The 27,828-nt window shown below is 40.5% G+C and overlaps 1 protein-coding gene, 1 long non-coding RNA gene and 1 other non-coding gene across 3 annotated transcripts in view; 1 reads left to right on the top strand and 2 right to left on the bottom strand.

Moving 5' to 3' along the window:
- Positions 1–12,994, bottom strand: part of IL6ST (interleukin 6 cytokine family signal transducer) — a 60,980-nt gene extending 47,986 nt beyond the window's left edge. Inside the window, exon 1 of the mRNA XM_003827382.7 lies at positions 9,967–12,994. The gene's annotated coding sequence lies outside the window, so the exon portion shown is untranslated. The remainder of the gene's footprint in view (positions 1–9,966) is intronic.
- Positions 10,350–21,699, top strand: LOC130541517 (uncharacterized). Its single transcript, XR_008955574.2, has 2 exons — positions 10,350–10,737; positions 16,927–21,699. It is a non-coding gene; the product is annotated as an uncharacterized LOC130541517 (long non-coding RNA).
- LOC112439984 (small nucleolar RNA U13) lies at positions 15,697–15,800 on the bottom strand. Its single transcript, XR_003028198.2, has one exon. It is a non-coding gene; the product is annotated as a small nucleolar RNA U13 (small nucleolar RNA).
- Positions 21,700–27,828: the final 6,129 nt, after the last annotated feature.

Here is a 27,828-nt window from a genome sequence, read left to right as displayed (position 1 = left end):
ACTAAGTATTTCAGATAAGGGATACTGTAACAAAGGGATGCTCTATTACAGTAGCCCCTAGGAAACTAACACATAGTGTGTGTCCCCAAAATAGAAGGTAAGTGAAGAGTGGAATGGCTAGGCCCTACGGCAGGTGTGTGCTTGGCTATATCTTCTTTGATGATGTGTCTGTTCAAACATATTGATCAACTGGGTTTCCTGTTTTCTCATTAAGTTTTGAAAGTTCTAAGAAGATATTCTGGCCTTTATTAGAAAATGGATTTACGCATTATTTTCTTGTATGCTTGTCTTTTCATTCTTTTAACAGTATCTTTTGACGAACAGGAGGTTTAATTTTAATAAAGTTCAATTCATCAATTTGTGTTTTTGATGTATCTAAGAAGTCTTTGCTTAATCTAAAATCATAAAGGGCCCGACGCGGTAGCTCACACTTGTAATCCCATCACTTTGGGAGGCCGAAGTGGGTAGATCACCTGAGTTCAGAAGTTCGAGACCAGCCTGGGCATATGGTGAAACCCTGTCTCTACTAAAATATTTTAAAAATTAGCCGGGTGTGGTGGTGCACATCTGTAATCCCAGCTACACAGGAAGCTGAGGCAGGAGAACTGCTTGAACCCGGGAGGCAGAGGAGGCTGCAAGTGAGCAGAGATAGCACGACTGCACTCCAGCCTGGGTGACAAAGTGAGACTCCTTCTCAAAAAAAATAAAATATAAAAAATAAAAATAAAGTCAAAAAGGTTTTTTCCTACAAGTTTTATAGTTTTAGGGTCATTTAGGTCTCAGTTATTTCAAGGTAATATTTATGTGTGGTGTCAAGCTGAAATTTGAGTTCATTTTGTATATACGGATAATTGTTTCAAAACTATTTGCTGAAAAAATTATCCTTTCTCAAGTGAATTGCCTTTGCGTCTTTCTTAAAAATCAGTTGTTCACACAGGTGTGGGTCTATTTGGCTACTCTCAGTTCCAGGGTGGGCAAGCTTTTCATGTATGAGGTAGGAGGTAAATATTCTAGGTTTGTGAGCCATAAGGTCTCTATTGGAGCTACCAATCTACTGTTACAACACAAAATCAACCATAGAAAATACATAAGCAAACATGGGTGGCTGTGTTCTAACAGTACTTTATGAAAACAGAAGGTAGGTTGACTCCTACTCTATTTGTTCCACTGATCAATTTGCTTATTTATATGCTACCACCACACTGTCGTGATGACTTTAGCCTTATAAATCTTGAAATCAATATTCTGTGTGCACTTAAAAAGCACTGCTGCTGCTGGTAGAGTGTTACATAAATGGTCACCACATGAATTTGGTTGATAGTGTTCAAATCTTCCATATCCTTACTGATTTTCTGACTACTACTTCTATCATTGTTCAAAAAGGGATATTGAAATCCCTGAATATAACTGTGGATTTACTTCTCCTTGCAGTTTTTACCCTGTGTGTTTTGAAACTATGTTATTTGGTAGATCCTTTTGATAAATTGACCCTTTTATCATTAGGAAATGCCCTTCTTTACCACTGGTAACATTCTCTGAAATCTACTTTGATATTACTATAGCCAATTCTGTCTTACTTTGATTAGTGTTATCATGACATATCCTCTCCCATTCTTTTTTGTTTAATCTGTATGTTTCTTCATATTTAAGTGGCATCTTTAGAGGGTAGGCAGCATGTGGTTGTACCCAATCTGATAATCTCTGCTTTCCAATTGGGTGTTCAGACCATTTACATTTAATATAATTTGTGATATGATTAGGTTTAAAGCTATCAGCTTCATATTTGTTTTCTTCTTGACTGTTCTTTGTTCCTGTTTACTTTTCTGCATTTATTTTTCTTAATTATTTTTTATTCTCTTTTCCTTGTTAGCTAATAAGCTATAATTCTTTGTTTTCTTATTGGTTGCTTTAGGTTTATAGCGTACATCTTTAACTTTTCACAATCTATCTTCAAGTAATATTATGTTACCTCAGGCATAGTATATAATAGTATACTTCCATTTCTCCCCCCAGACCTTTGTGCTATTTTAGCATATATTTTACTTTTGCATATATTAAAACTTCACATTGGTAGCTCCCACCTGAAATCCCATCACTCTGGGAGGCCAAGGCAGGAGGATCACTTAAGCCCAGAAGTTTAAGATCAGCTTGGGCAATATAGTAAGACTCCCGCCTCTACAAAAAATAAAAAGTTAGACAGCTGTGGTGGTGCATGCCTGTTGTCCCAGCTACTCAGGAGGCTGAGGTGAGAGGACTGCTTGAGCCTTGGAGGTCGAGGCTGCAGTGAGTTGTGGTTGCACTACTGCATTCCAGCCTGGGTGACAGAGTGAGACTGGCACATATTTACTCGTGTGGTTACCATTTCTAGAGCTTTTAATTCCTTTGTATAGATCCGTATTTCCATCTGGTATCACTTTCCTTGGGCCTGAAAAACTGCCTTTAACATTTTTTTGTAGTGTGGTTAGAGAAAAGTCTAAATAGATTTGAAAACAAAACCAAAGTGTGAATGCTAGCTAGTATTTAGCCTAAAATAAGCACAGTTCAAAATGAGAAAAGATACTGCTAATTACTATATTAACAGACCAAAGGAAAATGACAGGGTCATTCCAACAGATGTTTGAAAAGCATCTGATAACATTCAACAACTGTTCATCTAAAACTTAAAAATAACAACAAAGTGTCAGAAAACTAAGACTGAAAGAGACCATCCTTATCTTGGTGAAGGATAACAAAGATGATACAGGGACTCTAGAACCAGATTGCTTGTGTTCAAATTTCAGCCCCTATATTTTAACATCTTAGGCAAGTTTTTAAATAGCCTTCACTTTTACTTCCTTTATCTGTAAAAATGGGGTACCACGACCACCTACCCATCTAGGAATGTTATGATGATTAAATAACTCAATATACATAAAGTGCTTAGAATCATTTGGCTCATTGTAACTACTCAATAAAAGGTTAACAGCTGTTATTACTAGTGCAGCTCTTGCTGTTGCTGCCACAGGTACTACTATAAGAAACCTACAAGGCCAGGCATGGTGGCTTACGCCTGTAATCCCAGCACTTCGGGAGGCCGAGGCAGGTGGATCACAAGGTCAGGAGTTTGAGACCAGCCTGGCCAATATGGTGAAACCCTGTCTCTACTAAAAATATGAAAATTAGCTGGTCGTGGTGGTGGGCACCTATAGTCCCAGCTACTTGGGAGGCTGAGGCAGAAGAATTGCTTGAACCCGGGAGGCAGAGGTTGCAGTGAGCCAAGAATGCACCACTGCACTCCAGCCTAGGCGACAGAGTGAGGCTCTGCCTCCAAAAAAAAAAAAAAAAAAGGAAGAAAGAAACCTATAATAAGCATCTATAGGTTTAAAGGTAAAAATTAGAAGCATTCCTATTAATGTCAAGATTCAGACAAGATGCTTGAAGTCATCAGTTATTCACCACTGCTCTAAAGGGCTTAAGCAAAAATATAATAAATAAGATCTAAAAATGGAAAATAAATTGTGAATGATATGATCATCTATCAAGAAAGAGAGAATCACATGACAAACTATTAGGACTATTGAGAATTTAACACAGTAGTCAAACAAAACATCATCAAAAAATAATAGGACTATTTAGAGTTTAACATAACAGTCAAACAAAACATCATCAAAAAATAGCTCTCCAGCTGGCGCGGTGGCTCACGCCTATAATCCCAGCACTTTGGGAGGCCGAGACAGGCAGATCACCTGAGGTTGGGAGTTCCAGACCAGCCTGACCAACATAGAGAAACCCTGTCTCTAATAACAATACAAAATTAGCTGGGAGTGGTGGCACACACCTGTAATCTCAGCTACTTGGGAGGCTGAGGCAGGAGAATCACTTGAACCCAGTAGGCGGAGGTTGCAGTGAGCCGAGATGTCGCCACTGCACTCCAGCCCAGGCAACAAGAGCAAAACTCCATCTCCAAAAAAAAAAAAAAAAAAAAAGCTCTCCTACATACCAGTAATAACTAATTAGAAAATGTAACAGAAGGCTGGGTGCAGTGGCTCACGGCTGTAATCGCAGCACTTTGGGAGGCCGAGGTAGGTAGATTGCTTGAGCCCAGGAGTTCAAGACCAGCCTAAGCAACATGGCAAAACCCCATCTCTATAAAAAATTTAAAAAAATAAAAAATAAATCAGCCGGGCATGGTGGACCATGCCTGTAATCCCAGCTACTCAGGAAGCTGAGGTGGGACGACCACTTGAGCCTGGGCTTATAGAGGCTGCAGCAAGCTAAGAAGCCAAGATCGTGCCATTGTACTCCAGCCTGGGTGACAGTGCGAGGCTCTGTCTCAAAAAAAAAAAAAAGTCTCGCAAAAAAAAAAAAAAAAAAAAAAGGGCTGTCTAAAGGTAAAGTAAACATAGCACTGATTGGCAAATGAATAGACAACTAAATCAATGGTACAAAACAAAACACACTCAAGTGTATATAAGAATTTAGTATCTGATTTTTTAAAAGATTGCTCATTTGCTGGGAAAATAAAGGACTATTCAAAATAAATAGTATTGGGACAACTGGCTCCATAAGCAAAAAAGAAAAAAAAGAACCCCATTTCATCAGACAAAAAGACACACACTCATGCACGTGCACATGCATGTATAAGCATACACTCTCCCTCCAGATTAAGGACCTAAATGCAAAAGCAAAATTATAAGCATATTGAAAAACACATAGAATATGCTTATGACCTTAGGGCCTTTTAAAATTAGACTATTTTAGCCAAATGAAAAGGTTTACAGAGCACTTTGATGAACATCCATGTTCTCACCATTGCTTAAGAAATAAAAGCTCAAGCTTTTATTCAATTTTTATTCCGTTACAAACATAATTGAAGCCATATAAATAGTTCTTGCCTTTAAGAAGTCCAAAGTTTAGAGATGTAGAATATGCACAAAGTGCCACAGGAGCACAGAAAATACCCAATTCAGACAGGGGCCAGGAGCGCCCAGTCATAAAATAAGGGTAGGGGTTCCTAGATAGAGAAAATAGCACACATATGAACTATACATCATCTTTGACTCTAATTGTCAAGTGAAGATTACCAATGACAAAATCCCAGAGCATGCCAGTCTAACCAGAGCTATGCTATCTGAAACATAGCTCTGATTAACTTACTTTGCACTAGGGGGTGGGGTAATACATAAAACAGAACATTCAAACAAAAAAAGACTGAGCAGATCAATCAACCTTAGAGCAAAGGGTGAAGCTGATTGCTTAGAAGAAAATGAAACTTTGGAGGCAGAACATTCCAAATGTAACAGGGCAACAGATTTACAGTGCTGAAAGGAATGAATCTCCTGCTCTGGATATGTATACACACAGCTTTAAAACAATCATCTATATACTATAGCCATTTTTCAACCAAGGTAGCTCTCTTATTCACGATCAATCAGCTAATTTCTTATTAAATCTTACTAAGATACACTAGATAGCCGCAAAGTTAAAAAAAAAAAAAAAAGAAGAAGAGACTGTAGCCATTTTGACTATATATATCACAAGTGTTTCTGAAGCCTTTCACACTGTTGACCATCCCTGGTTCTTGAATTTCTCCTATATCCTGGTTTCTATGTAACCAGATAATGTAGTTGAATTCTTTCCTTTATCCTCTTTCTTGTCTCCTTTACTGAATTCTCTGCTAGCTTTTATCTCCAGGCTATGAAGGTACCCAAAGATAAAGTATTGGGCATCGACTTTTTAAATACCAACTTCTTTGAAGACATGACTTCAACTACTACCTTCAAACAAAATAATTTCAAGAATTTTGGCTTGGATCTTTCTTTTAATTCCAGTTACATTTCATCTTCTTAGATATTCTGTCTCTGAGTCTTATCAATTTAAGAGGTCTAAAAACAATACACCATAGGTACATGCTCATGAACACATATACACATAAATGCCCACCCACTTTTTTTGTTTGTTTTATTATACTTTAAGTTCTAGGGTACATGTGCACAACATGCAGGTTACATATGATACATGTGCCATGTTGGTGTGCTGCACCCGTTAACTAGTCATTTACATTAGGTATATCTCCTAATGCTATCCCTCCCCCCTCCCCCTACCCCATGACAGGCCCTGGTGTGTGATGTTCTCCACCCTGTGTCCAAGTGTTCTCATTGTTCAATTCTCACCTATGAGTGAGAACATGCGGTGTTTGGTTTTCTGTCCTTGCAACACTTTGCTCAGAATGATGGTTTCTAGCTTCATCCATGTCCCTACAAAGGACATGAACTCATCCTTTTTTACGGCTGCATAGTATTCCATGGTGTATATGTGCCACATTTTCTTAATCCAGTCTATCATTGATGGACATTTGAATTGGTTCCACGTCTTTGCTATTGTGAATAGTGCTGCAATAAACATACGTGTGCATGTATGTCTTTATAGCAGCATGATTTATAATCCTTTGGGTATATGCCCAGTAATGGGATGAATGCCCACACACTTTTTAAAAAGTCACAAGGACTTACAATTTTTCCCTATCTACGAACAACTCATCCTCTTCAACTGCCTAAGTCAATGGAGTCCATCGTTTCTCTCATCTATGCAGTACATTTTAGCTTTTCTCAGTTACAAATCTTATCCTGTCTTCTCTCCCATAATATCTTTCCCACCCATCTCTTCTTTTTACTCTCTACCACAAACTAACCTAATTTGGACATTGATCACCTCAATAATTTCAACTGTGTTCCTGCTTCCAGTCTCTTTCCTCCCCACCAAGCATTCTGAACATTGTTGGTGGATCACTCTCTCTACAACACAACTTTAAACCTGTCATTCTTCTCCTCAACAGCTTTTTAAAGGGTGAATAATAATGCCAAATATTCTAACTATTTAAGAACCTAAAATTTTGGCTTTGGTGTGCCTATCCAATCTATCTTTTCCAATATTCAAGTTTCTCTATTCTAAAAAAAAAAAAAAAAAATCCTTTCCTCAGACTCCTCCCTCAAGCTACCTTACTACTATACTTCTAGAGAGAACTGCTTGCAATTGCAAGCAATCTGGCTTTTTTACTCCAATAATGCTGCAATTATTCTTGTAGTTTCCAAACTGCAAAGCAAATACTTAAGCTCCTCATTTTGCTTGACCACACCATGCCATTTATAATTCGGTCTTATCTTTCATCACTCCCTACTAACCATCCCTGTAGACTCAGCAAACCACTAGACTTCCTCTAACATACCTTGTTCTTTCAGTCTGTGCTTCTACATGTATTATTCCAATGTCTTTCCTGACTCTGCTGTGCACTACAAACTGCTTTTGAAGTATCATCTCTTATATGGAATTTCCCCCCACTTCAAACATCTTTGCTGTCAGTGTACCCTTACATCATTCCCTAATAGGACTCAGAACACTGCACAGTAATTGTTTCACATATCTTGATATCCTCAGAATCTACCATAGTTTGAGGCACCTGGTGGACAATTAAGGGTGGGTTTTTATAGACTTTCTGGTATCATCTTATTTTCTATCTACTCACTGTCACTCAAGTGTACTGTATGGAGAGGCAGGATGTATCATGGTTAAGAGGTCAGATTCTGAAGCCAGGCTGTCTATGTATGACCTTTAGATCTACCACTTAGCTGGGCAAATTAATTAACCTTCTTGTGCCTGGGTTTCCCTATGTGTAAAAAGAGGATTTTATCCTATTATTATTAGACCTACTTCATAATATTATGAAGATTAAATGCCTTAATATGGGCAAAGTGCTCAAAACAGCAACTGGCACAACATAAGCACTAAATATATATTGCCTGTTTTAATTAATAGACCTTAGTTACTGCTGATCCTTTCCACAAGCTAGTCCTATATTATGTTCTATATTCTCCATTCTACATTTTGTCCTCCATTCACTATTATTAATGGGCTGTCTTCATTTTTCCCTTTATCCAAATCCTACCCAGGTTTCAAGGCCAACTTCTGGTAAATCCTTTGCTCATTCCAATCCTTAAATGCTCACTCCAATCCTTAAACGATCATTCCCTAATTTTAATATCTACAGGATTTTCTGCATCACTCTGCATTTAATTAAAACTGCTTTGCATCCTTGTAGTTTTTTTCGTATAAGTTTGTCAATCCAATTGTTATAAACTCTTTGAAGGTCCTGATTACATCTCCTGCACCTTTGAGAGTTCCTACAGCAGGTAGTAATTGCTTAGTATTTGCTGTGTAAAATAATAAAGCACAATAGGAACCTCAACTCTGATCATTCTGCCTTTGCAATCAAAGAAACGGAGAAGCTGTGAGAACATTCCATGCTTCTCTAGGAGCCAAGCTGCAAACGTATTAGGGCCAGAGAATTCTGACTCCCATTAAAATGAGCAGCTCTGAAAGGAGGGAGCGGGGATTCTCCCTGCCACTGTAGAGGATTTATGGGTTGCCCTTAAGTTCCCAAACCAAATTTGTGGCACTGGGTTTTTTATGAGAAACGTGTCAACATGACAAAATGATTCAGAGCACAGGATTTGGAGTCACACAGATCTAGGTTTCAGAGAGACTCCTGTTTCCTTCTCTATAAAGGGGACATTTTAACACCTACTTCACATGTATTTAACTTTCGCCCTAACACTGAAGTGCAAAGCCTTGGAAACAAATTTAAATAAATTGAAAATACTGCAATTCACAAATAAAAGTGAGAACAACATTTTTAGTTACATAAGACTATATTATATTAAATTAGGTGGCAGCAGTATTTATAATAATCTAAATTGCCTGTGAGAAAATTAAACTGGTATTGTCAATACATACTTAAAATAAGAAAAAAATCCCACTACAGTCTGTCCTTTTTGACACTTTCTCCTTCCTGTAATTTTTTTCTTTCACTCAAGATTAAAAACAAATGTTCAAGATTATCCCTAAAGAGAAATAGTTGGAAAGCACAATTTAATAGCAAGTTGGTTCTATAAATGTAATATTTCAGTTCATAGTTCAAAAATACTTCCAAATAGGAATTAACATGAATTTAAGAAATTAACATAATGGCAAACAGCTAAACTGATCATCTGAGTCCGTAATTTCAAATTAAGAGTTGTTCCAACTTGAAGCTGGCAGTCATACAGTTTAAAGGGTTTGTTTACAGCACTGACAAAAGCAAATACCACAATCTTTCAGAAAATTCACCCTGGCATTCTAATAACTAGTTATTTTAAGGCAGTATAATTGTTGAAATACTTCACAAACTAAGCCAAAATGCGTTTCCTTCTGAAGGCAAAAAAAAAAAAAAAAGGTGACAAGTCTTATTTTTAACCTGTGATTTTTTTTTTTTTTCAGTTTCGGATTATGAAATAAAATGCTGTTCATCCACTGAAGGACAGACCCTTGCTTCCTGCACTATCTTCAAAAGCTTAGGTCGGAGGAGGTAAAATTTTAAAAACTGATTTGTTCTCCTTGGGATACAGTGAGGTGAGATGTGGAATTCGTTAGGAATGATAATTATTAATAGAAGAGATCAAAAGAAGGAAAGAAACGTTAATAATGTTTATAAGCATTGTGAACTTTCAACAATGCTGAAACGTTACGATTTCAAGATGAAAAAACGGCTTTGGGGAAGGGAAATCCACCTCGAGAATGAAGACAAGTGCGGAGCGAATAGAATTTCAGGGGAGATGGAAAGGGGATTGGGAAAAACGTGGGATCTGGTAACAAAAAGGGGGGTTTGTTCTTGAAGGGCGTTCTGCGGGGCGGGCGTTAAGAGGGGTGCGTGCGTGCGCCTGGGTGAAGTTTGTACTCAGGGCTGCGATAATCGAGGTGACAAAGTTGTGGAAGTAGAATTCGGAGGTGCGGGAGCAGGAAGGGGAAGGAATGTGGGGATTTCCAGGCTGGGCTGACAAGTTCCGGGCGCTGCTCTCAGGGGGAAGGGAGGTCTCCTCGAGTGCCAGATAGCCCGTCCGAAACCACCGACACTCTAACTCCAGCTACGCGGCCCAGCACCCGGCCCCTCCTCACCTCAGGCCGCGCCGCCTCGACCCTCCGCGTCTCCACAGCGCACGAACCCCTTGGCGCCAGGCTGGGCCAGACCCGTCGGCCTGGCAGGCGCGGCCCCCGGTTCAGCTGCGCCGGGGCGGCCCAGCGCGACTCCGCGGGCCTTTTGGCTGCTCGCCCCGGCTCCGGAACGCTCTCGGATCCTTCTCCGCAGAGGTAGCGCGCCACCCCAGTCCCGCGGCGGGGCGGGGCGCTCCCCAATCCCGCCCAGCTGCGCCCCCGGCCGGCCAACGCTGCGCCCCGCCCCCTACCGGGACCTAGGCGCTGATTGGCCCCTGAGAGACCCTTTGCGCCCAGGCATTGGTCCAGTGGCCGCCCGTCGACGAGGGGGCGGGACTCCGAGGGGTAGCGATTCCCGTAACGCGGCTCCCCGCGTCCCGGATTCCGGTGGCTGCGTCCGCGTCGCCTCTCCCAGACTAGATCGAAGGGTTCCCCCCACCTCCCCTCTGTGGGCGGAAAGAGCGGAATGTTCCATTTTTCTGTGGAATAACGGGGTCATGAACTGGAGCCCGGGTGCTGCCCGCCGCCCGCTGCCCCCGCCCTCCCTTCTCGCCAGGGCGCCTGCGGCCTCTCTTCGCGGCCTTCCCCGAGGGACTCAGAGCCGCGAGGGACCGCCTAGCTCCCTTGGGGATGGGGAAGGCGTGGGAGCCTCTTGGGGAAAGTGAAGAGCTCGGTGGCCGTGACTCCGCACGAGACTGCGGCAGATTGTGGCGGCGGCTTCTCTCCAAGACTTACGTAAACGAGCCTTGCCACAGTACTTTTTTAAATTAGTAAATGAGTTTGGGTGCGATTGATCAGTGAGCCCCAGAGCTGGTGGCCCACCAGCGACTAGTTTTTCTTGGCGGTTTGTACCTCCCCGTTTATGATAAAAAATACCGGGTAAAAACCTATTCATCACGCCTCCGCCCCCCCCCTTTCCCTCAGAAAATGGACCTAAAGGCTCATGATGTTTGTTTCTCCCCAAAGGAAGATGAGAATCTTGAGTTAAAAGATAAGGCATCTGCGTGCGTGCGTGTGGGGTGTGTGCGTGGGTGTCTGTAAAAGTAAACACCCAAAGGTAGAGGTTTTTGTGGAAGAATGAGAGGATATAGGAAGGAAATAATAGTTTAATGAACTTAAATTATATCTATAAATTAACAATTATAAAGTTCTTCATTATATTGAGGATTCAGATAGAGTAAAACATAGATCGAATTATAATCTCTTAGTTGTTGATCAGATAATTTATAAAAGGGCAAAGTGGGCCTGCTAACGGAGTCGCAGGCAAAGTAGATGGTGCTGCAGCTGATGTGTTCAGCTCTTGCTCCTCCCTGTCATCCTATATCTAACCTATAGATTGTGACTAGATTCTATTCTAGCTTTGCCATTTAGAGGGGTGTTTATTTTAAAACAAATTTTTATAAAAATTTGTTAAATTGAAAATTTTGTATAGATCCAGGAAACTTGATTTTTTTGTTGTTGTTCAGAGTCTCACTCTGTCACCCAGGCTGGAGTGCAGTGGCTGGATCATGCTCACCGCACGTTCAAATTCCTGGTCTCTAGCGATCCTCCCACCTCAACCTCCCAAGTATCTCAGACTACAGGTGCCCCTACAATACCTGGCCAATTTTTAAAATTTTTGGAGAGACAAGATTTTGGTATGCTGACCCGGCTGGTCTTGAACTCCTGGCAACAAACGATCCTCCGGCCTTAGTGGCCTCCCAAAGTGCTGAGATAACAGGTGTGATGCAAAGATGTATTTAGGGGAGATGTATAGTGGTTAAATGTACCCTCTGGTTCTAGATTGCCTAGGTTTAAATGCTGATGCCTCTATTTCTCATCTCTGTGACCTTGGGCAAGTCTTTTCAAATTTCTTCATCTGCAAAATGAGAATAACAATACCAACCTAACAGGATTGTTGCAAGGATTAAATGAGTTAAAATACATACAGTGTTTGGCACATAGTAGGTGCTCTGTAAGTATCAGCTATAATCATTATTGAATGTCTACTCGGTCAACACTTATGAAATATTTTAGTATCACAACATATATTAAAAATGATGATATTTTGCTGGACGGGGAAGGGCAGGTACACAGAAGTGGATTGATATGTCACAACACACCAGCCTGCCTTGGCACCATTAGGAAAACAAATGACTGAGTTAGTGCTTTTATGGGTGTCTTTTTATTGGCTCAGCTCAGGTCCTGCTCCCAAGAAACTCACATTTTATGGGAGTAGTTAAAGTGTGAGGCCAAAAGGATGAATCAATATTGGAGAAGTATTTTTCAGAGCAACAGGACAGAAGACCTCTGCTGTGCTGGAATTACATGACTTTGCAGATACCTCTGTAGAGTATTGGCCTTGAAATTACCAATTTCACATTAAGGATTTGTTACTAGAAAGCCTTGTCAAAATGCAAAGGTAAGTAGGGGAAAGTAGTACATTAATGGAGAACTCTCCATTTGTGTCCTGTGACCATTTGAGATTTTAGATATGTCAAGAGCAGGCCGGGTGCAGTGGCTCACACCTGTAATCCCAGCATTTTGGGAGGCTGAGGCAGGCGGATCACTTGAGGCCAGGAATTCAAGACCAGCCTGGTGAAACCCCGACTGTATTAAAAATACAAAGATTAGCCAGGCATGGTGGTGGGTGCCTGTAATCCCAGTTACTTGGGAGGCTGAGGCACGAGAATCACTTGAACCCAGGAGGCAGAGGTTGCAGTGAGCTGAGATCCTGCCACTGCACTCCAGCCTGGGTGACAGAGCAAGACTCCTTCTCAAAAAAAAAAAAAAAAAAAGAGATTGAGGAACCTGTACAGTGAGAAAGTAACATGAAGGCACCAAAATTACAATTACTTGGGAGTAAGTGAGCAAAGCTTAGGAAATTGTGCCATGGAACAAAGGTGATAAATGTCAAAGACAAACTTTGCCTGCATTTCTAATTCCCTAAATCTGGTGCTGACTAGGATATCCCTTTACTTCCTTGTCTGTGCCCAGTTATGTTTCTGAAACTCTGTGTCAGCCCTGGAATTATCCTCATGTTCTGTATCAACCTAATGATTTCAGCATCCATGTTCATGACTCATTAGCACTCTGACCTCACAATTTCTCATCCTTTTCTTTTCCAATCATCTTCAACTTCACTCTGTATCAGCAACCCACAGATGGAGCCACACCTTCAACCTAGTCATCAATGAAATTACTTCCCCTCCAAAATGTTGGATTGTGAGTTTCCCTCTCTGTACCTACAGCCACCTACCCCCATCTATCTCTATTCTGTGGTCATTCCCATTGAATCTGTAATTTGTCCTCAATGTGACAGCCGGACAGCCAGTCTTTCTTCTCATAGTTTATCAGCTGTTTCCTATCATTTTTTATCTTACTTATCAGTAAGAACCCCCTTTTTTTTTTGAGACGGAGTTTTGCTGTTGTTGTCCAGGCTGGGGTGCAATGGCACGATCTTGGCTCACCGCAACCTCCGCCTCCCTGGTTCAAGTGATTCTCCTGCCTCAGCCTCCCAAGTAGCTGGGATTACAGGTGCTCACCACCATGCCTGGCTAATTTTTTGTACTTTTAGTACAGACGGGGTTTCACCAAGTTGGCCAGGCTGATCTCAACTCCTAAAAGTGATGGGATTACAGGAGTGAGCCACCGCCCCCCAAGAACCCTTTTATCAACCATTTTAACTGCACTGTTATCTTCAGTTCCCTTGACCTTCAGCTATGTTTACCTTATCAGGCTATTTCCTAACTATTTCCTTTTTCCTTGAGCTATCAGCCCCACCCTAACATTTATTCTTAGTACAGAACCTTGTTTTACTCCCTTAAAATCAAGACCATCATTTGTGAGCATCCTTGACTTTTCTCCAACTTAGGAAGCAAATAGATATTTATCCTCTTTCTCTTTTCCCCACTCAGAGGAAGAAAGGCCCCTTTACTTTTAAAAGGTTAATTCCTCCTCCTCTGTTCTTGGTACTACTTTAAGTCTAGTTCCCTGGTTTTATATTTTTCATTATTAACACTAAATGACTTTGAAATGTTTAAAAATTAGATATTAACTCAGTGGTGAGTTGAGGACAGCCTCTCTGCCTGTGTTAAAACCTTTGTAACCTGATAGCACCTAATTCACCAAAATTAAAAATAATTAAATGTCTAAAAATGAAGAATGTTAAGCTACATTGAAATTCACTTAACAAAATGAGGTGAGAATGAAAAATGAACTTAAATTTCCAAACTAGAAGACAAGAGAAATTCATTTCATAGCAACAAAACTCAAAACCATTATGACTGCTATTTCAAAAAATGTTTTGAAGAATGTATATTCAGAAAAATCAACATACCATAAGAGTAGAGCCTGAAAATTTTTGACAAAATGAACACATTCATGTTTATCATCTATATCAAGAAACAGAAGGCCTGGCACGGTGGCTCACACCAGTAATCCCAGCACTTCCGGAGGCCAAGGTGGGCAGATCACGAGGTCAGGAGTTCGAGACCAGCCTGGCCAACGTGGTGAAACCTCATCTCTACTAAAAATACAAAAATTAGCTGGGCTTGGTGGTGCATTCCTGTAATCCCAGCTACTGGGGAGGCTGAGGCAGGAGAATGGCTTGAACCTAGGAGGCGGAGGTTGTAGTGAGCCAAGATTGTAGTGAGCCAAGGTTGTATAGTGAGCCACTACACTCCAGCCTGGGTGACAGAGCAAGACTTGGTCTCAAAAAGAAAAAAAAAGAAAGAAATAGAAAATAGTCTGGGTGCGGTGGCTCATGCCTGTAATCCCAGCACTTTGGGAGGCCAGAGGCTAAGGCGGGTAGATCACAGGGTCAAAAGTTTGAGACTATCCTGGCCAACGTGGTGAAACCCAGTCTCTACTAAAAATACAAAAATTAGCCAGGCGTGGTGGCACACGCCTGTAGTCTCAGCCACTCGGGAGGTTGAGATATGAGAATCGCTTGAACCCGGGAGGCAGAGGTTGCAGTGAGCTGAGATCACGCCACTGCACTCCAGCCTGGTGACAAAGTGAGACTCTGTCTTAAAAAAAAAAAGAAACAGAAAATGACCAGTACCCCAAAAGGGCCCTCCTCCCATCCAGTTATTGGAAGGTCATAACCGACCACTATTCTAATGTCATAGTGTTGTACCCAAGCGAGTTAGAGAAAACGACACACTTTGAGATGAATTAAGAGTCCTTTATTAGCCAGCGACCGAGAGATGGCTAACGCTCAAAATTCTCTCCACCCCGAAGAAGGGGCTAGATTTTCTTTTATACTTTGGTTTAGAAAGGGGAGGGGGGTCTAGTTAAAACAATTTTACAGAAATAAAATAGGCAAAAAGTTAAAAGGATAAATGGTTACAGGAAAGTAAACAGTTCCAGGTGCAGGGGCTTTAAGACTATTACAAGATGATAGACTCAGGGCTTTGGGTGTTATCAATCAGACGAATTCCTGGGAATTGCGGATATAGCTTGCCACAGTATCTTATCAGTTAATTGCATTCTTGGATGTGCTGGGAGTCAGCTTGCACAAGTTAAGTCCTTGAGGAAGGGGCTGCCAGTGAAAGAGCCAAGATGGAGTCTGTCTGGCTCTCTTAGCTAAGGGAGAGAGTCAATTCAGGTGGAAACAAGCCTAAAAACAGGGTTAGTAAAAACAAGGTTGGGCATCACAATAGTTTTATGCTGTCTTTTTAAACTTGAAAAGTGTACAGAAAAATTTTTTCACATCAGATGGGTAATGTGCCAACGTCGTAACAAGGTTTGTGGGAGGCACATCTCACACATGCACATGAAAACCCAATCATCAGGCTTATAAACTACAAAAGAATCTGAAACTTCTTAGGCTTAATATTAGGTTGGTGCAAAAGTAATTTCTGCCATTACTTTTAATGGTGAAAACCACAATTTTACACCAACCTAATATATTTACTTATTTTATTTTAATGAATATACTAAGCCAAGAGAGTTTAAAATGAAATAAGTACTGCTCTGTGGCCGGGCGTAGTGGCTCACGCCTGTAATCCCAGCACTTTGGGAGGCCGAGACGGGCGGATCACAAGGTCAGGAGATCGAGACCATCCTGGCTAACACAGTGAAACCCCATCTCTACTAAAAAATACAAAAAATTAGCTGGGCGTGGTGGTGGGCGCCTGTAGTCCCAGCTACTTGGGAGGCTGAAGCAGGAGAATGGTGTGAACCCGGGAGGTGGAGCTTGCAGTGAGCCGAGATTGCGCCACTGCACTCCAGCCTGGGTGATAGAGCAAGACTCAGTCTCAAAAAAAAAAAGAAAGAAAGAAGCACTGCTCTGTAAAGGTAAACACAGAGGAAGGGATCTAGCTCAGAGATCTCCATACTGTGGACTTCCAGGGAAAACCCTGGTCAAATAGCCATGGGCTGGTCAATGATCTTGAGTTACTCTTTGAGAGGGAAGCTTGGCTTCAGAGAAGGAAAGGCCAGTGCAAGACATGTGAGCAGCAGTTAGATGCATCCTATTCCTAGACACATACATAGGATAAGGAAGTCAGGTATTGGGACTGTAGCTTTGGAATGGACTATACTTGCTTCAGAATATTATCAGGGGGAGTTTGAGAAGCAAGGGCTTTCCTTCGTTGATTCTCCTTTCACCAGTCTTCCTGGAAAGAATATTCTGCAGTTACAAAATAGGTTCCTTGGCTGCAAGTCTGATACTTGTGCTAAAACCAAATAGATGAAAAAGTATCAACATGAATTTTAAAAAATATATTGTGTGAGCTTGTATAGCTAAGAATTCCCAGCCCCCTACATAGGATCTGAAGAAAGATCTAGTACTAATTGTATTAAATAATGGTTTAGGCAAATGTGTATCTGTCTCCTTAAGAGAGGAAGGCAGTCCCTACTGTAAAGTAAAAATGAAATGGAAATACTTCCTGAGAGGGCTGGAATTTTCTGAAAATTGTCCCCTCTGATTTTTCACAGGATTTACGGAATGGCCATCTTCCATAATTAATAAATAAATAAATGAAATTTAATGTCAGGATCAAATGAAACTGGAAACAAAGCTTATCTGGTGATATATCAAATTATGAGAGTCATTATTTGGATGTAAGGATATATGACAGATAGACTCTTAGGAGAAATGCTATGACCTCCTACTTCTTGGTATTCCTTGTGTGATTTCCTCCTCTTGAGTGTGAAGGCATGTATGTCATTGAGTTATATAAGATAGTGCCCATCTTGCTAGTGTCTCTCACTCTCTTGTGGCTCTGAAAAATCAAGCTGCCTGCCATGTTTGAGCTTTGATATGGAAAGACCCACATGTTAAGGAACTGAGGGCAGACTCTGCCAACAGCTAGCTTTGAAACTGAATCTCCCGGCCAGGCGCAGTGGCTCATGCCTTTAATCCCAGCACTTTGGGAGGCCAAGGTGGGTGGATCACAAGGTCAGGAGTTCAAGACCAGCCTGGCCAAGATGGTGAAACCCCATCTCTACTAAAAATACAAAAATTAGCTGGGTGTGGTGGCAGGCACCTGTAATCCCAGCTACCCAGGAGGCTGAGGGAGAGAATTTCTTGAACCCAGGAGGCAGAGGTTGCAGTGAGCTGAGATTGCGCCACTGCACTCCAGCCTGGGTGGCAGAGCGAGACTCCATCTCAAAAAAAAAAATAAAAAAGAGAGAAAGAAACCAAATCTCTCAGTCCTACAACCTCAAGGAACTGAATTTTGCCAACAAAAGCAGATCCTTCCCCAGTCAAGCCTCAGATGAGACAGCATCCTCAGCTAACAACTTGTTTGCAGCCTCGTGAGAACTGAAGCAGAGAACCCAGATAAATTGTGCCTAGACGCCTGACCACAGAAACTGAGATAATAAATGTGTGTTGTTTTAAGCTGCCAAGTATGTGATAATTTGTTATGTAGTGGAGAACTAATACAACAGGGAAAAGTTAAAAGCTATTCACATAAATATTTATAATGGATACTATTTCTACACATTTAAATCAAGCTTTTCTTACGTTCATAAGAAGATACGAATCTGGAGAAGGAAATTATATCAAGCAGAAGGCTGCTCTGGTGTTGTGAAGACGGGATCCCACCATTCTAATGTATTCAATTTATTTATTCAATAAGTTTTGAGCATCAACTATGTTCCAGGCACTGAGATATTAATCTAAGGAAGACACGCGTGTTGTCCTCATTGAGGAGCTCAAAAGTCTAATACATAAACCAACAATCATACAAAAATCATAGCCATGTTACAGTGCTATGAGGAAGATGTTAAGAGAATATTCTGGAAGTACTCATACATAAATACTTCAGAAACTGGGCATTATAAGAAGTCAGTTGCCTCTCTCTACTTTCAGTTCTACATTTTTATACCTTGTAGTGGATTTAAAATGGCCACAAATTCTTCAATACTCTTCTATGGAGAGATTTGAGGGCTATTTCCCTTCATCTTGAATTTAGGCAGGCTTGTTCAAGGTCTGGCTTTTAAGAGGAGCTTTCACCTTGGTCTGTGGAAGTCCTGAGTCACTGTGTACAAAGTCCATCTACCTTATTACACCATCTGGAGAGAGCTGAGACTACAGGGAGAGGGGGAGTGGCCCGGCTGATCCCAGTCTTCCTAGTGACCCTGCCCAGGAACTTGGCATGTGAGTAAAGCCATCTTGGAACCTCCATACCAGACCAGCCACGAGATGAATAATACTAACTGGTCCCAGTCAATGCCACATAGAGCAGAAGAACTGCCTAACTGAATTCTTTCCAAACTGCTGACTCAAAAATTTGTATGGTATAATAAAATGTTTGTTTTAAGTCACTGTTTTGTTAGGAGTAATAAGCAACCAGAATATAATTCTAATCTTTATCATGTACCGTGCTGAAAATCTGACCATCTCACTCTCCTTAAAACTCCGTCAATCCCTTCCCATTACCCAAATCCCTCTTGTATGTCATAGAAGTCCCTCATTACGTGACCTCTACCTACTTCTCTGGTCTTGTCTCCTAACATGGCCTCCAACTCCAGCTCTCATATTACCTATTTGCTAATGGTTCCTGGGCCAGCATCCAACATACTGTTCCCTCCTTCCATGCCAAGAAGAGACAGCTTATTCTGTTTCCTTGGCCGGTCATTGCCTTCTTCATTTGCTTTGCCTAACTTGCTCACCGTGTAAAAATATTCATCTAAGTAGTTACTTCCTCTCAGAAGTCTGCTCTAGGCCATGAGAAACTCACAGCCAAAAATGCAAATGATTCCAGATGATCATTCACTGTAGAAAAGGAATTGATGGGCTGGGCGTGGTGGCTCATGCCTGTAATCCCAGCACTTTGGGAGGCCGAGGCATTAGGATCACAAGGTCAGGAGATTGAGACCATCCTGGCCAACATGGTGAAGCCCGGTCTCTACTAAAAATACAAAAACTTTGCTGGGCGTGGTGGTGCACACCAGTAGTCCCAGCTACTCAGGAGGCTAAGGCAGGAGAATCGCTTGAACCCAGGAGGCAGAGGTTGCAGTGAGCTGAGATTGCACCACTGCATGCCAGCCTGGTGACAGAACGAGACTCCATCTCAAAAAAAAAAAAAGAAAGAAAGAAAAAGAAAAGAAAGAAAAGGAATTGAGGAAGAGATTTCTAGACCACAGAGCAAAAAGGGAATGGGGGAACCCAGATAAAATGGCAGACTGAAAAAATTCTTTGCTCTTTAAGTTAGTCTCTCCCAACATATACAATGTCATGGATGCTGTATTAGTCATTTGAATAAAGTGCTATGTTAATTCAGAAAAGAGACAATTAATTTTCCCTGGAGAGACTGGAGATGCTTTCTAGAGGAAGTGTGACATTGAAGCAAGTTCATGAAAGATGAGTAGGAACTCACTAAGGGAGATAATGGAGGGAAGCAGTTCTTGGCAGAGGGAACAGCAAGAGGAAGTAGTGGGAATGTGAAAGGACAAGGTATTACCAAGAGGTCTGGTGAGAGTAGATCAGGGAGTGCGGGGTGAGAAATAAAATGAGACGAGAAGGTGGAGGCCTTCCTTAAAAGCCATGCTACACAGGGGATTTACACTTTATTTTGTAGGGAGATATTAGAATTTTTAAAGCAAGATACTGTTGAGAACAGATTTGTGATTCAGAAAGCAAATTATATTAATACTGTGAAGGATGAATTGGGGGAACAAGAAACTGGAAGAGAGCTTGAACTAGAATAGCTCCTTATTTTGGAAGAGAAGGAAGAGGGTGTTCTGAATAATGCCAGGGAGATAGAATGGCAAGACTTGACAGTGGGATATGGTAAGAAATGTATGGACAGATCTGTGATCAAAGCCTGGGTTAATCATTGCGGATAAGCTGTATATTCTTAAGTAATTTCTTCCCCCTCCCCTCCCCTCCCCTCCCCTCCTCTGTCCTCCCCTCCCCTGTTCTCTCCTCTCCTTTTTTTTTTTTTTTGAGACAGGGTCTGGCTTTAATGCCCAGGCTGGAGTGCAGTGATGGGATCATAGCTCACTGCAGCCTCAAACTCCTGGGCTCAAGCGACTTTTCCACCTCAGCCTCCTAAGGAGCTGGGACTATAGGCACATACCACCATGTGTGGCTAATTTTTTTGATTTTTTGTAGATACAGGGTCTCACTTTATTGCCCAGTCTGATCTCAAACTCCTGGGCTTTCACTCTAGTTGTGTCCTTTGTGGTTCTTGGATGTCATCACCCCCACATTAGGCACCTGCAGGTATGTCCTTGTCCCCACCTGAGCTCTGGATGTACATTCCATGCTACTTTCCACTTTTGTGTCTCATGGTCATGACTGTAAGTCCCCTTGGACCCTTTGTCAGCTAAATTGTGTGTCTTTCTTGGGGGCCTGTTAGCTTTTCTGTGCCACTCTCGGGGCTGCAAAAGATTCAGAGGGACTGCCTCAGACTTTCCCTACCTAGGGCACTATATGTGGTCATCTTTACCTTAATTCTGTGACAACATTGTGGTCTAGGAAACATCTGCTAGGCTGCTGCCTCCCAGGATTCCAGATGTTAATAGATTCCCAACATTGTCATGAGCCTCCACCATGTCTCCCCAACTTGGAGCTAACCCCAAGTAAGGGGCATGGTGGAGGACCTTTTCTTAGATCTTTATTACCTGAAGTTATTTTGCTTAACACTCATTTCTCTACTTTTGCCCTCCCCAACTTGGAAAGTCTTTATCTAGCCTAGGGGTGGGGGTGGGGTAGGGGGGTTGATATTAGTGGGAGGGGCAATTAAGATGGGTCAGCAAGTATCTCCCCAAATCTTTCTGTCTTACTACTAAGGCTTTTGAATTTGAGAGTCCAAGAGTTTGGCACCTTCATTCTCTGCTAGTCAGTGGGTTTTTGTTGTTTGTCTTTCTAATGCAATCAGGGAGAGTTGTTAAGTGAAGAGTGTAGAGAGAAAAAAATTCTGGAACAAATACCTTACTTAAATATCTTGATACACTGAAATAAAGTTTTTGTCTCTTCCAAATATATGCATCCTCTTCTCACATCTGCCAAGACAGTCATAGGTAAGAAACCTCAAATTAGAATAAAGAGTATCCGCTTCCTTAATCTGATTTCTGTGTGCAGATAATGAGAAGAGGCGAAGGATCAACCAGATTCTGAAAACTTGCTTTCAGGTACCAGGGGCCAGAGCATAAAACTAGATATTTTCCCAGGATTGATTGATTTAGGTACTGACCCTCAGGGGTCACATAGAAAATTTCCCAGTGACATTAAAGGAAGCCCATACTCTATTGTGTAAGAAAAGAGAAAAACTAAACAAGCTGCCAGGTGTTGAACTTCTCCTTGTGTCCAGTTCTCGTTCTGCCTTGTGGAGCTGTAGGAGAGGGTCACCAATGCCCAGACATGCCATTACACCTTCCCTTCTTTTGCCCACCTTCTTACCTCTTAACATCATTCTCATGAATTTTTTTTCATATACTTGCTACCTTTTTCTAACTTTATAAAGACAGAAAAATAAATGAAGAATGAATCATCTGTCTTGTGTGTTAGATGTCATGGCAGGAGGTAGAAAGGAAACTGAATATGTCTTTAAACCCCTGGAGCATCTAGCTACAGATGGACTAAATGGTCCAACCCAAATGCAGAAAATCAGTGTAAACCACTTAGACTGTGATTCTGATTTCAATAAAAAGTGAATTTTTTTTCCAAGTAGGAATATGTTAAGCTGTTCTCTCTAATCAGAGACAAATTTTCAATGCCTGGATAACAAGTATTATCCTAAGTGCTACCCTTTTTTGTGTGCCAGCTATGTGACAGAAACTCACTATACCAGACACTTTATATCCCAATTAATCTTTGCAACAAACAGGGCAGGAAATAGCAGTTGTTCACTGTAGTCACACTCTTATGACCTAGAAGTGTTAATTTATATATATGTAAATTGTACATCTTCCTTATATATTATAATTATATAATTAAATTATATAATTATTATATTATATATTATATTATATATTATATATATTATATGTTATATTATATTATATTATATATTATATATAACATATATATAATATATAATTATTATATATTATATATTATATATTATATATATTATATATTATATTTTATATTATTTATATATTTAATATATATCATATATCATATAATATAGTATATAATATATACATCATATATTATATACTATATATAATATAGTATATATGATATACTATATTATAATATAGTATATATGATATACTATATAATATAGTATATATGATATACTATATATAATATAGTATATCATATATACTATATCATATACTATATCATATATACTATATTATATAGTATATATGATATAGTATATGATATAGTATATATGATATAGTATATGATATAATATATGATATATTATATAATATCATATATTATATGATATATATTATATATTTTATATAAATATATAATATATGATATTACATATAATATATAATATATAATATATAATATAATATATAATATATGATACATGATATATAATATATATTATATATTATATATGTAATAATTATATTATATAGTATATATTATATATTATAATATATATACTATATAATATAATTGTATAATTAAATTATATAATTAAATTATGATTTATATAATTATATATTCCTTATATATTATAAATGTATATATTATATATTTATTGTATATAAATATTATATATATAAAGAAACACGGTCTCTCTGTCATGCAGTGGCTCTATCATAGCTCACTGCAGCCTCAAACTCTTAAGCTCAAGTGATCCTCCGGCCTCAGCCTCCTAAGTAGCTGGGACTACAGGTGTGTGCCATTACGCCCAGCTAATTAAAAAAATTTTTTGTAGAGATGAGGTCTCCCTATGTTGCCCAAGCTGGTGTCAAACTCCTGGCCTCAAGCAATCCTCTTGCCTTGGCCTCCTAAATTGCTGGAACTACAAGCATGAGCCACTACACACAGCTATTTTGGTGTATTTCTAATATCTTTTAGATGCATATAATTTTTTATTTGTTTTGTCAATTACCACCATGGCCTAAACAATTTCCTATGTTGTTAAAAGCTTATTTTACTGACTACACTCATGACGTTTTTAATAGCTCATTGAAATTTTCCAATAAATTTCACAGATATATTGGGAGTAGACATAGCAGAGGGTATGGTAGCCTCAGATTAGCCTGGGTGTAATCTTGGAAGGAGGCAACTGCCTTGCTGCTCCCTCTACTTTTGCCTCTCCTGTAGCCAAGCCTCAGGAGAGGCTTTTCTGCATGGTTTCCAGGGTTTGGTTTGTGAGGGAAGAAGATGAGGGTAAAGTCAACTCAAACTTCATCATAGCATTGTGCCCACTTTGCCCTGTCACTGCCATTCTCCAGCAGAAACACTTTGGACACCAACACATGCTCCCTCTTGGAGAAACTTTCTAGTTTGGGTAAAAAGACCAAAAAGTGGGAAAAAATTAATTAGAAATATGGAGATCATGGGTGGAAGGAGCTACCATGGCATGACCCTGAAAGCCCTCAGCATATTCTGGCATGGATCTCTGAGGAAATACAAGATGACCTCTGTGTGAGGTGTTTTTCATGTTGGTTGGAATTTTCACTGGTAAGAACACAAGTACCTTTAAGCTTTGGCCAGAAGGTTTCAGATCTTGAATAAGCCCAAACTCATTTGTGCTTTTTCTAAGTAGAATAGTCAGGTTGAACCTGTGGATCAACAGTTGACATTATGCCAACCAAAATATTTCTCTTTTTGGAAGCAACTAATGAGTTTCAGTAATTCTTCTTGAGTCTTTCTCACATAAGGAAACAGGGCACATCATTAAAACTGCCCTGGAGGAAATTATATGATAATCTTTGTAAAACTAACATTCCAGAAGGGAGGGGACTTTACCAATGCAGGGGATTATTAATAGCTATTTTGTGCCTTCAGATGGCATGATGCTTTATGTGTTAGTGAATTTCACAGGATCACATATGTGCAAGGGGGCCAGGCTCGGATCAAGGGGGTATGTGGCTGCTGGCTCTGATTTTTGTTCTGCTGGGCCTTGGTGGAAGCAACCAGTTGGGCAAATAGAGCCAGGCACACTATCCTTAATGTATTAGACAATTGGTAATTCTTTGTTGTTTATGATGATAGGTTTGATAGGAATCTCTGGACATGGAGATAGAAAACCAGGTGGCTCTACCATTTATTAGTTCTATAACTATAGACAGATTACTTGTCTCACCTGAACCCCCATTTCCTTATCTGTAAAATGGAAATACAATCTCTTTCAATAAGTTGTTATGAAATCTAAATAAGATAATATATGTAAAAGTGCTAGACATGGAAAAATATTTTATAATTTTTAAGGTATATTATTATTGTTGTTATGATTATCATTACTAGTAAGTTTAATCATGGAAGACTTATGGACTGACTAGTAAACTAGGATAACTTAGTGGGGATCTGTGGTTTGGAGTCTCAAAATAATAATGAAAGCCTAAATGTCAGACCTTTTTTTTTCCCCTGAGACGGAGTTTCACTCTTGTTGCTCAGGCTGGAGTGCAATGGTGCAATCTTGGCTCACCGCAATCTCTGACTCCCGGGTTCAAGCAATTCTCCTGCCTCAGCCTCCTGAGTAGCTGGGATTACAGGTGCCTGCCACCACGACTGGCTAATTTTGTATTTTTAGTCGGGACAGGGTTTCTCCATGTTGGTCAGGCTGGTCTTGAACTCCCAACCTCAGGTAATCCGCCTGCCTTGGCCTCCCAAAATGCTGGGATTATAGGCGTGAGCCACTGCGCCTGGCCCAGACCTTTATTTTACACACACACACACACACACACACACACACACACACACACACACTGCAGTTTGTTTCACTGAAGACATTGGGACTTGGTTTCAATTAGTTTCTGGTTCAAACAATTAGTTAATGGCAGGATCAAGATGATAAACCACTGTTTTGGCCAGGCACAGTGGCTCATGCCTGTAATCCCAGCACTTTGGGAGGCCGAAGCGGGTGGATTACTTGAGGTCAGCCTGGCCAGCATGGTGAAACCCTATCTTTACTAAAAATACACAAATTAGCTGGACATGGTAGCGGGCGCCTATAATCCCAGCTACTTGGGAGGCTGAGGCAGGAGAATCACTTGCACCCAGAAGGTGGAGGTTGCAGTGAGCCAAGATCACACCACTGTACTCCAGCCTGGGAGACAGAGAGAGACTCTGTCTCAAAAAGAAAAAAACAGCAAAAAAATGATAAACCACTATTTCAAGTAAATGTGAAATAGGACTGAGTGTTGAAGCAGCCTGAATCTGACATTAAATCCTATGGTGACCTATCACATGGAGACACAGAGGCTTGCGGGCAAATAACTGAAGTTCTTGATAACTAAGCTTGATGGAGGACACAGAGAGATTGTTCAGGCTAAGAATCACCAATGGATTTTTGTCATTTTAATGATATTATTAATCTGTAAATGTATTGTTTAGAAAACATTGCCATCATATAATTCTTGTTAATTGCTTAGGATAATAAATAATACCTGCCATTTATTATTAATCACCCATTACATGCCAGGCATTCTACTTAAATCATGTCACTTAATCCCTTCGACCATCTGGAAAGTGGCACTACTGTCCCATTTTACAGATGAAATCAAAGCTCAGAGACACTAGGGAACTTGCTCAAGGTCACACAGTGGGTAAATGTCAGAGCCAGGATTCTAATTCACATTTGTATGACACTGAAGCTCAGGCCCTTTCTATCACTTACAGTTAATGAGTGTGGATGACCCAGAGACTAAGATTGTTTCCTTCATGGCCACATCTTTAATTTCTGCCAATCTGAAAACAAAACTTCTGCACAAGCGTTAGTGTCCTTAACCAGAGCTGCTTGCCCAACACAGTCCACACCATTAAGATTCTCTACTGCAAACAGGGCTTTCGATCCTTCCCTTTTACAGTGAATTCACACTCAGTTTGACCCCAGCTCTCCAAAGCTTTCTATTTGATCTTGTTTTCTGTTTTCAATTTTCATAAGCATGTCAGATTCCTTTCTTGAATGTGAAGGGGAGGAAAAGAATCATTATATAGGCCGGGCGCGGTGGCTCACGCCTGTAATACCAGCACTTTGGGAGGCCGAGGCGGTCGGATCACCTGAGGTCAGGAGTTCGAGACTGGCCTAGCCAACATGGTGAAACCCAGTCTCTACTAAAAATACAAAAAAATTAGCTGGGCGTGGTGGCAGGCACCTATAGTCTCAGCTACTTGGGAGGCTGAGGCAGGATAATCACTTGAGCCTGAGAGGCATAAGTTGCAGTGAGCCATGATCACACTGTTGCACTCCAGCCTGAGCAACAAGAGCGAAACTCCATCTCAAAAAAAAAAAATCATTATATAAAGTCAAATATGGATACCTTTTGTTTGAATAAACATGAGAGGTAGAGATTAGGGCAAACACTCAGGTTAAATAGGATATGGCTACTGCTTAGGGTTAAAGCATGACAATAAATATTTTTAGACAACTAACTGAAAGACAGGTCTGTCCTCTCATTTTCCTGAGACCCATATACATACTTGAACATTAAGCAACGGGTCCTGGAGAGGGAGGTAAGAAGTATTTCACATTTCTATAATTTTGCTGAAATAATCTTACATGTAGAACATACACATCATGATTTTTTTTGGAAAACCTCATTCCACATGGAGGGCATTTGGGCTGTGACGGGGTGGGCAGATGACTAAGTCGGAGTCAGAACATCTCTATTTGAGCTCTGTAACTTCCTGACTATGCAGCCTTTGGCAAATCACATAATCGTTCTGAATTTCACTTTCCTAATCAGTAAAATGTGACTAACAACAGCTGTCCCTGACTATTGCAGAAGGATAGTATGAGGGCCAAATGGGAGAAGAGATGGGAAAGGGCTTTCTAAACTGTAAGGTGCTGGGCAGATGTTAAGAGTTAATGTCAACTCTTGGAGAACATCCTAGCTTTGTGTATTACTATGCGTGAGAAGGTGGCAGGCTGCGGAGGTGGTGGTGGTGTGCTAAGGAGGATACTGGCAGTTTTTATATTCAGATGCTAAATCACAGCTGTTGAGCAGGCAGAAAGCCAGGGCAAAGCCTGCTCTCTCTAGCTGCACCTGAAACCCCAGTTTCCTCTACCCTGTTCACTAACTGCCCTGCCTATGAGCAGGGAAGTGTAAGGCCCTTCACCTCCCACAATCACAAGCAGGAGGGAAAAAGCCAGCACTGAGCCACAGAAAGGCTGAGTCACTAGTAAAAACTACCATTTATCAAATGCTTACTATGTGTCAGGCAAGATGCTAAGCATTTTACATATATGATCTTATCTATTTCTCATATCAGCAAATAAAGCTGGTCTGATTATTATCCCC

The sequence above is a fragment of the Pan paniscus genome, chromosome 4 (genome assembly GCF_029289425.2).
Source record: "Pan paniscus chromosome 4, NHGRI_mPanPan1-v2.0_pri, whole genome shotgun sequence".
Classification (NCBI taxonomy): Eukaryota; Metazoa; Chordata; class Mammalia; order Primates; family Hominidae; genus Pan; species Pan paniscus.
The sequence above is the reverse complement of the archived record's forward strand: the minus strand, read 5'-3'. Positions and strand labels throughout refer to the sequence as shown.